Source organism: Micromys minutus, assembly GCF_963924665.1.
Source record: "Micromys minutus genome assembly, chromosome: 12".
Lineage (NCBI taxonomy): Eukaryota > Metazoa > Chordata > Mammalia > Rodentia > Muridae > Micromys > Micromys minutus.
Window position 1 is genome coordinate 10,921,494 of NC_137981.1, and position 9,697 is coordinate 10,931,190.

Genomic DNA, 9,697 nt, shown 5'->3' on the forward strand with positions numbered 1-9,697 from the left:
TTTGAGGTTTTGTTGAGCAGAGAGAAAAGCTACACTGAGACACTCTAGGGTGAGTTTTATAGCAGAAGCACTGTTTGCAGGATCTTCTTAAGCACACTCAATTTTCATCGATTTGGAAGATGCTTGACCATTATATGCTGACAAAAGAAAAAGAAAAAGGAAAAAAAAAAAGCTTTGGAAGGTATAGAGACTACTTATTTTTTTTAAACCAAAATGTCTACCTAAATAGTTGAACCAAACACAACTGCACCTACTCATATATTTGACCTACTAAGAGTTAAAATAAAGTTCGGATGGACTGTACAATGTAGAACACTGTTCATACCTGCATGTTTGAGAGTTTGCTGTCTGGATGAAGTGCACATTCTGATTTATAGTTACTAGACAAGGACCCATGTCTTCTACGTCTAGCACCACAATCGAAGCTGAGATTGAAGCTGTAGATCTCGTCCACAGTTTGAATAATAAGTCACTGTTCTTTCATTTTATATAAGTCATTCTTATACTTAATAACATTTATAGAAAACAGATGTTGTACATTAAAAGTATACTGATGCATACTTTTAATCTAGTCTATCCATTTAACAGAATGCACACTTTTAATCTAGTCTATCCATTTAACAGAATGCATACTTTTAATCTAGTCTATCCATTTAACAGAAGTACGAAGATCCCAAACTTAAGATCAGATCTTTCTGAATTAAATAATCAACACATTAAGAACACTGGATTAAAAAGTGCCAGTTGAAGCACTTGATATAATTTGTTTTGCATGCTATTTGCATATTCATATAATTTTGACCTATTTTAAGTATTCACTAGCTTATTTTTGGTCTTTAGAAACATAAACTTGCCATATATTCCAGGCTGGCCTAGAATTCACCAAAAACAGACTACCCTCAAGCTTGAAATGATCTTCCCACCTCTACCTCCTAATGCACTGCCCAGCCTGGGAATATTTTTACATATTTCAAGATGATTTATTTATTTATTTTTCTCTTGCTGAGAGTTGTTATCACCAAGAACTAATTCACTAGAAAGATTCTGCCATTCACCATTTGTGGAGAACTCTCTGATCCCTGTCTTCCACCATCATCTCTTTCCTGAAAAGTTAAATCACTGATAAAGAATGTCCACTTTTTCCTTCTTTTCACAGGAAGACTACAGTGATACATAATCATGGTGCCACCTGTCTATAATTACAGAGGCAGGGGGATCACTGCAAGTTCAAAGTCATCTTAGTTCATATAGCAATTACAGGACAATAGAGCAAGGTCCTATCTCAAAAGAAACAAAACAGCCTCAAACAAACAAAAACACAGACTACAAGAAAACCAGCAGGGTAACAGCTGAAGTCTTACATAGTAGCCTCCTCCTATGCTAAGGAGCAACCTCTCGATAAAGCTCTTTCTGTGCCCTCTTATAATGGCACCTAGTGACTCAGAAGTGGCTACCTCACTTGTGGTCAGTTATTCCTAAGCCCTTGAGCTATCTGTTTTACAGTTGAAGTACTGTGGCATGCTATAGCAACTGGAAGAAAGCATCGTATCTGGAGTGCTAGCATTAATAACATCTTAACAGCTTCCTGCCTTTGAATAAGGTAATTTATAGCAGATTAGCTAATGCATAAAAGCCTGAGCCAATTCAGCATCACAGTCATGTCTCTGATAGAAGCTGTTTTGGTGGCACAACTGTTTTTAATGCTAAACAACCATATAAAGTTCAAAGTAAAGAAACATCTGCAGATATAGCTGAAGATCAATTGCTGGCAATAAACAGGCTACTCATGTCCTCGGAGAATCTAAGCAGACACCTTGTCACTTGGACAGCACTGGAGTTCGGTAGAAATAATTTATGAAAACAGTTTGGAGTCAAGAGGACAAAATTCATTGTTATAAAAGAACATGAAAAGTACATGGTTTTTTCCACATTCAGAATTCTACATATCTAAGGAGAGACAGACCATCATATCATTTAAATCCTTGTGAGTATCATTCAAGACTAACAGGATGTCCACATCTTGATGTGTTTTACAAATTTCAGAGGCATGTAAGTGCCAGTGAGTAGCACAAACACATTGCTCTTTTGTTAGACTCTCACCAGAGAACATGGCAGCCCTTGCTGCCCTGCTTTTCTGCTATTAATTAATCTGAAACATTGACTTTTGGAGAATGTAACCTTAGTACAATATAAATAGTAGACATCAAACAGTGACCTACTGGATGCTTTCATATGCTTTTAAAATTAAAACAATGAGGCATAAACTAAAGAGAGAGAACCAAGTCAATTAATATTTTTAGAACTTCAGAAGTTCACTCCAGGAAGCCACAAACTAGCCTCTGTCTTCCTGGCTCAGGAATCTCCATGTATAGATATAGTGGTGTCTCACTCAGAGAACCGAGAAGCCTGATAGAGTTAATTTTCTTAGGTTCATCAATTACAAATCCCATTTTCATCAACACCTGACAAGGCAGCTCATATATTCCACTGGAGGCCCTTTAAGAAAATCAACATTATTAACCAAGTACCAAAAATAGCTTAGAATCCAGAGCAAAGGAGAACTGTGGCACAGCACAGCTGTGTTTTTATCAAACCATTTCAGAGCCTTTCCAGAATCAATTATCACCAGCAGTCTGTTGTGTGTTGTGTTTATATGTAAAGCACAGGTGAGATTAATGAACTAAGCCTGTCTCACCACTGCCATCTTTGTACTTCAACACATTCCTGTATCATGGGTGCCCCAGCATCATAGAACAGAGAATGGGTCACATATTGAGGGCATTTCCACTGAAACTGATTTCCTTAGTGGATCACAATTCCGGGCCACTGTGCTCCTGAGACTCCTTCAGCCTGTAAATGTTAGAGAATGGTGCTGGGGGAGGTAGTGTTCAGTTTCATAGATAGTCAAAACAGGGAAAATATTAAAGTGATTTTTCTTTCCTTTGTGGGAAAATGTGTGATGATCTTGCTTAGTTAGTGTAGATGATGTCCCATGTTGCTTTGTGGTCTAGGTCACTTTGGGCAAGAATTTGGTGCTTGCTGGAGCTCTCACCATACCTGCAAATACATCACAGAAACTAAGCTTGGCTTTAGGTTGCTATAAGTGCTTCCTTAGAACTGGAAGAAATAAAAGTTGCTTGGTTCTTAGGTAAACGTATAACATGAGGGATGATCCCTGGAAGATGAAAAAAAACTAGAAATCCAAAGCAAGTTTCTACCACAACTTGAGTTTAGTAGTTTGTACTAGAAAGAAGCTGTGACAAATGCTATTTCCATATTCCATAGAATCCTTTCTATCCTTCTGTGCCAGGAAATCCAAGATTCAGACCGTCAATAACATAAGCAAGTTCCTCAAGTATGAAATAGTGAATCTTAATCCTCAAGCTACTGTCTACTTCTGAAATTAATGTTGAAGGTGACTTTATTCTCTATATGGCACCAGTACTGCATATAAGGCCTAGGATTCAGGAGGTAACTGTGGAAATGTCAGGTAGTTGAGTAGGCAAAACAATTGATAAAAATGTCAGTTCTCAGGACAATTCTTGATGTGTATGTTACCTTTGATTTTCTTCAGGAGATGTACTACATTAATTTACATTAACAGATAAAAATTACTTACTCAGTAGATCTTCATTAATACCAAACATAATCCCCCAAACTAAGAAAGTTGAAAAAAAAAAGCTCAGTAACTGGGGGTATTGTTGTTACACTAGTAACAAAATAGAGGGAACAAGAGAGTCCCTAGATTAGGGATAATAATAAAAAAAAGTTTCATATTTTGGTAAATGAGGAACATTGTAAAAATCTCTTTGAATTTTTGTATTTTCTATTTGTTTTACTGTTATAAGATATAAACAACAACAGCATATATTGTATGTTAAATTACATCAAGAACTTTGGTGAAGGACTGTAAATCAAAACTTCAGCTCCTGAAAGAGTTTGCAGCCTCATAAGAAGAACAACGTCACCCAACAAGATTCCCCAGAACTACCAGGGACTAAACCACCAACCAAAGACTAGACATGGGAGAACCCATGGCTACAACCACACGTAGCAAAGGATGGCCTTGCCTGACATCAATAGCAGGAGAAGTTCTTGGTCCTGTGAAGGTTCATTTCCTTAGTGTAGGGTAATGCCAGGATGTTGAGGTGGGAGTGGGTGGGTGGGAGGGGGAACATCCTCATAGAAATGGGGGGGGGGGATGAGAGAGGGAGGAAACTGGAAAGAAAATAACATTTGAAATGTAAATACATAAACTATGAAATAAAAAAAACCTCCAGCCCAAGGATGCATAGTACTAGAATCCATTAAAGGGAACAGATATAAATTATATATGTTAATATATATATATAAATTATATACACACATACACACACACATATATATATATTATACATATAAATGTACAACTAAGTAGATTATGTTTATATATTTAGGATGATACATGTATAAAGTATATATATATGTATATATATGTATATATATATATATTCAGTGTATCCATATATGCATACATACACAATATATACAAACATATATTCATACATATCCAATACACACATATATATAAACATACACACACACACACAATCACATATATGAATAATTACAGAAGCATTAAATTGAAAAGAGACCCAGGAAAGTGGTAAGTGTGTTGGTTTGGAGAAAAACAAGGGAAAGGAACAATTATATAAATATAAACTTAACAGAGATAATAAGTACTTTAAGAAGATATACTGATTTATTTAATTTATATGTGTGTGTGCACATTCCTGCATGAATTTATGTGAACCATGTAATCCATATGCATAATTCAGAAGGTGTCTGATGCTCTGGAAATGATGGTGGCACAGGCAGCTGTGAGTTGTTCTTTCCTGCTTAGGCTTCTTTCCAGTGCCATCATGTTAACCTCTTTCTTGGTCTTTGACATTTAATCTCTTGATGCTGGTACATTTAAATTACTACATGTCATTACTATTACCATTACCACAACCACCATCACCACCACTATCATCACCACCATCATCACCACCATCATCACCATCATCATCACCACCACCACCATCATCATCATCATCATCACCATCACCATCATCACATCATCACCACCATCACCACCATCACCATCACCATCACCATCATCATCATCATCATCATCATCACCATCATCACCACCACCATCATCACCATTATCATCATCACCACCACCACCATCATCATCATCATCATCATCACCACCACCACCATCATCATCATCATCACCATCACCATCATCACATCATCACCACCACCACCATCATCACCATCACCATCACCATCACCATCACCATCACCATCATCACCATCACCATCACCATCATCATCATCATCATCATCATCATCATCATCATCATCATCATCATCATCTCCAGTACTACTGTTTTGATGGGCTTAGGAAAGCACTTGCTGACCAGACTAGGTTTGCAGTTTGCATTAACACTGTCGTGGGAGGTGGAGCAATAATAGTGTAACTGGGCTTGGTCATTCATGGCAAAGTTCCCAAAATGACAACTCTGAGACTGAATTATTTACAAATAATTTTGTAGGCCAACGCTTGGGTTTTTTCCCTCCTAGCTCATGACGAAGTTACCCCATTTATTTTATTTCAATTTCTGTCACATTGGTTTACCTTTCCTCAGGTTCAAGTGTCCATCTTCTTCAGAGTTTGTGGTAAATCTCCTTCCCAAGCCTGAGTATCAAAGAATAGACAAAGAATTTAATACATGTGATAAAGCACCGGCAAAGGAGAGAAGAGACTGACACATCTACATCAAGATCTTTTTACCTTAGAGCAGTTTTGAGATCTTCCAAAAACTGGCTTAGAGAAAAAGGTCTAGAAACCCAATGAGCTGTGTCCAGAGCTGGTGTGATTACAGGGTGTGACTGGGTAATTCTTAGAACTCTGTGTAGCCAGCTGGTGGAGACAGTTTGTAAGGTTGTGGGTCTGTAAAAAATAAGGTCTGGCTGTTAAAAAAGTAAACCAAGGTGGGGTTCTTTATACTGGCCCCAGTTTTACCCATCTCTCTTTCTGCTTCCCAAATGTCACCGAAGATGAGCAGATGCAAGCTCCCACTTCCATGCCAACTCTACCATGCCTTCCTGCCATGAGTCTGTGGGCAAGGGTAACCATTCTTCCTCTGAGCTGCTTCCTGTCAGTGCATTCCAAGGACAGAAAACTAACCATAATCATGCATTGGTAAACTTCTCAGGAAGAATAAATTGAGGCAGTAATGCATTACAATTAAAGAAACAAGGTAAAAAGAGACCAAATAGAAGGACGACAGTGGGACATTGAGGGAGTGACAATAAAAGAAGGTGCAGTGAGATTTTACCTAATCCACAGCCAAGACACATGAGGAGGGGGACAGACCGATCACACAGCAAGGGGAAGCAGAACTGGGAGCACGGCCACAACAATTTGGAAAACAAAAACTACAAGGTATAAAGCTAGAAAAACAAGCTAAACTACCTCTTCTCAGAGGGAAGGATTACACACACATGTTCACACAAACTCCACGGCTAGAACTAATGAATGTGACCACAAGCATTGAACTAATGAATGTGATCACAAGCATTGTGTTGTACAACATTTATCTAGAAAGCAATTGTGTCTATGTCTTGAAAAGAATTGAAAGAAAAATTTGTGAGTAATATATTTAAATTAGGGTTAAATAGAATAAAATATTGATGAAAGACAACTGAACTGCTAGAGATCTGTGTGCTGAAAACTACAAACCACAGAGAAAAGGTTAAAATAATAAATAAAAAAGCATCCGTTGTATTTGAAAATAAAAGGTCACCATAAGCCGACCTGTCTCTACCTTGTACTAATATTTTAAAACAGGTCCCTTAGCAGGTGGAACATGCATATAGATGGTTGGTGAGGATGGGCTTGGAGCTTTTGTCACCGGCTCCACATCTTGTTCTTGTTGTGTCCTGATGGGACACGAAATGTAATCAGCCAATCTCCTCCTCCTCCTGCTATATAATTTGCTCATGCCATGTCTTCCTATCCTCTGAAGCTGTAAACTAAAATATTCTAATTCTCTCTTCGGTTGTCTGTCAGCATATTTTATCACTACATCAGAAAAGAAACTAAGGCAGCATCCCTTGCTTACGAACCAGAATAAATGAATGGTATGGAAATATTTTCATTGTGTAATCTGTGCATTGCCCATTCAACTGTGCTGCTGATCAAGCTCCTAATGATTCTTGGTACAGAAATTATGACCAACCCATACATTTCAAACAGTACCACATGTGCAACAAGTAGAAACACTTGAAGAAGAACAAATCTAAATACCTCATAAACTTGATTGCAATGTCTTTTGTGGTAATTATCAAAAAATGCACTGTGCTTACAATGACATACATAAGCAGCAATGGGAAATTATCAAACCACATAGATATCGTTATTAAAATCAAATAAACAGAAAACCCAGCCTTCCTATACAAAGAAAGAAAGCAGGATAGGCCCAGCCTAAGCAGAAGAGAGATAGAGTTTGAATATTGTGAATCTCAGAAGAGGTAAATATAAAAAAAAAATGAATAAGGAATCTTCTCAATTTAGTAGCAAAAAAAAAAAAAAAAACTAACCAACCAAACACAAACAAACAAAAGTAAAAGGGAAATGGGCAAAGAACTTAGTAATTTCTCCAAGAAACATTCACAAATTGTCACAAGTGTGTAGAGGGAAGCTTGCTATCACTCACTATGAGAGAAATGCAAATCACATCCACAGTGTGGTAACACTTTATAAAGTGATGTACTGGTAGTCACTATTTTAAATAAGCAAAAGAAAAATGTGGTGCTGGAGAGATGGCTCAGCAGTTAAGGCCACTTGCTGTTCTTGCTGAGGACCTGTGTTCAAATACCAACAATATGTCAGGAAGCTCCTAATTGCTTGTAATGTCACTTCCAGTGCATCTGAGTCCCTCGTCTGGCCTCTAATGACACCCGCACCCATGTGTGTGCAAACTCATATGCTTAAAAAAACAATAAAAATTAATATTCAAACAAAAATTTACTATTCAAAAGGTTAGAGAGAAAACAGAAAGACTGTAAATTGTTGGGGATGTAACATGATTTATTTACTATGGAAAAAAATGTGAAATTTTCACACATAAAAATGTAAAAGTAGAAGTACATATGATCACACAGTGTGTTTCTAGTGCATACAACTCAAAATTTCTTTCTTTTTTTCTTTTTTTCAAATTTATTCGATAGTCTCTGTATTTACATTTCAAAAGTTATACCCTTTCCCCCAACCCCCTTCTCTCCTCCCCTTTAACTTGCTTTCATGAAGATTCTCCCTCTCCCATTCACCATCTCCACCTTAGTGTCTTCACAGTTTGATGATGTTGTTCAGTCTGATGTGGAGCTGCAAGCATCCTCATCTGTATCTATATGAATTTGGGAGTGTCTCTGAGGAGACATCCATGTCTGGGTCCTACCAGTAAACGCTTCTTGGCATCAGCAATAGTGCTTGGGTTTGGTGGCTGCAGATGGGGTGGTTCTCCAGGTGAGGCAGGAATGTTTTTCTTTCTCCACATCCTTGCCAGCAACTGCTGTGACCTGAGTTAGCCATTCTAACTGGTGTGCAGTGGAATATTAGGGTTGTTTTGATTTGAATTTTCCTGGTGACAAGGGATGATGAGCATTTTTTTAGATGTTTCTCAGCCATTCAGTATTCCTCAGCTGAGAAGTCTCTGTGTAGCTTTCTACCCCATTTTTAATAGGATTACTTGATTCTCTAAAGTCTAACTTTTTGAGTTTTTTATATATATTGGATAATAGCCCTCTATCAGATGGAGGATTGGTAAAGATCTTTTCCCAATCTGTTGGTTGCATTTTGTTCTCCTAACAGTGTCCTTGGCCATACAGAAGTTTTGCAATTTCATGAAATCTCATTTGTTTATTCTTTTTTTTAATTTAAATTTTATATTTTATTTTTTCAAAATACCAATGACTTTTCAATACTTAAAGTACTTTTCAATACTTAAAGTAACTTAAATACAGGGGTTTAAAATATAACTTTTCCTATCTTCTTTTTATGTATGTTTTCTTTTTTGTTTTTTGTTTGCTTATTCTTTTTTAACTTTATTTTAAAAAACAAAGATAAATATGTGAAGTTCAAGAAAATAGAATAAAAGAATATAATTAAAATAGAACTGTATCACATCCCCCTTTTCTTCCTACAGTCCCTCCCAGTTTCTCTCCTATCCCTTCAAATTAATAACCTCTTTCTTATATTATTGTTACATATATACATATGTGTATGTATATGTACCCACAAATACTTAATTACAAACTTAAAAAATGTATTCGTATACTTTTATGCAAAAATGCTCATTTGTTTATTCTTGATCTTAGAGTATAAGCCATTGATGTTCTGTTCAGGAAAATTTCCCCTGTGCCTATGTGTTCTTCCTCACTTTCTGTTCTATTAGTTTTGGTGTACCTGGTTTTATGTGGAGGACTTTAATCCACTTGGACTTGAGTTTTGTACAAGGAGATGAGAAGGGATCAATTTGCATTCTTATGCATGCTGACTGCCAGCTAAACCAAAACCATTTGTTGAAGAGTCTGTCCTTTTTCTATTGAATAGTTTTAGCTCCTTTGACAAAGATTAAGTGACCATAGGTGTGTGGGTTCATTT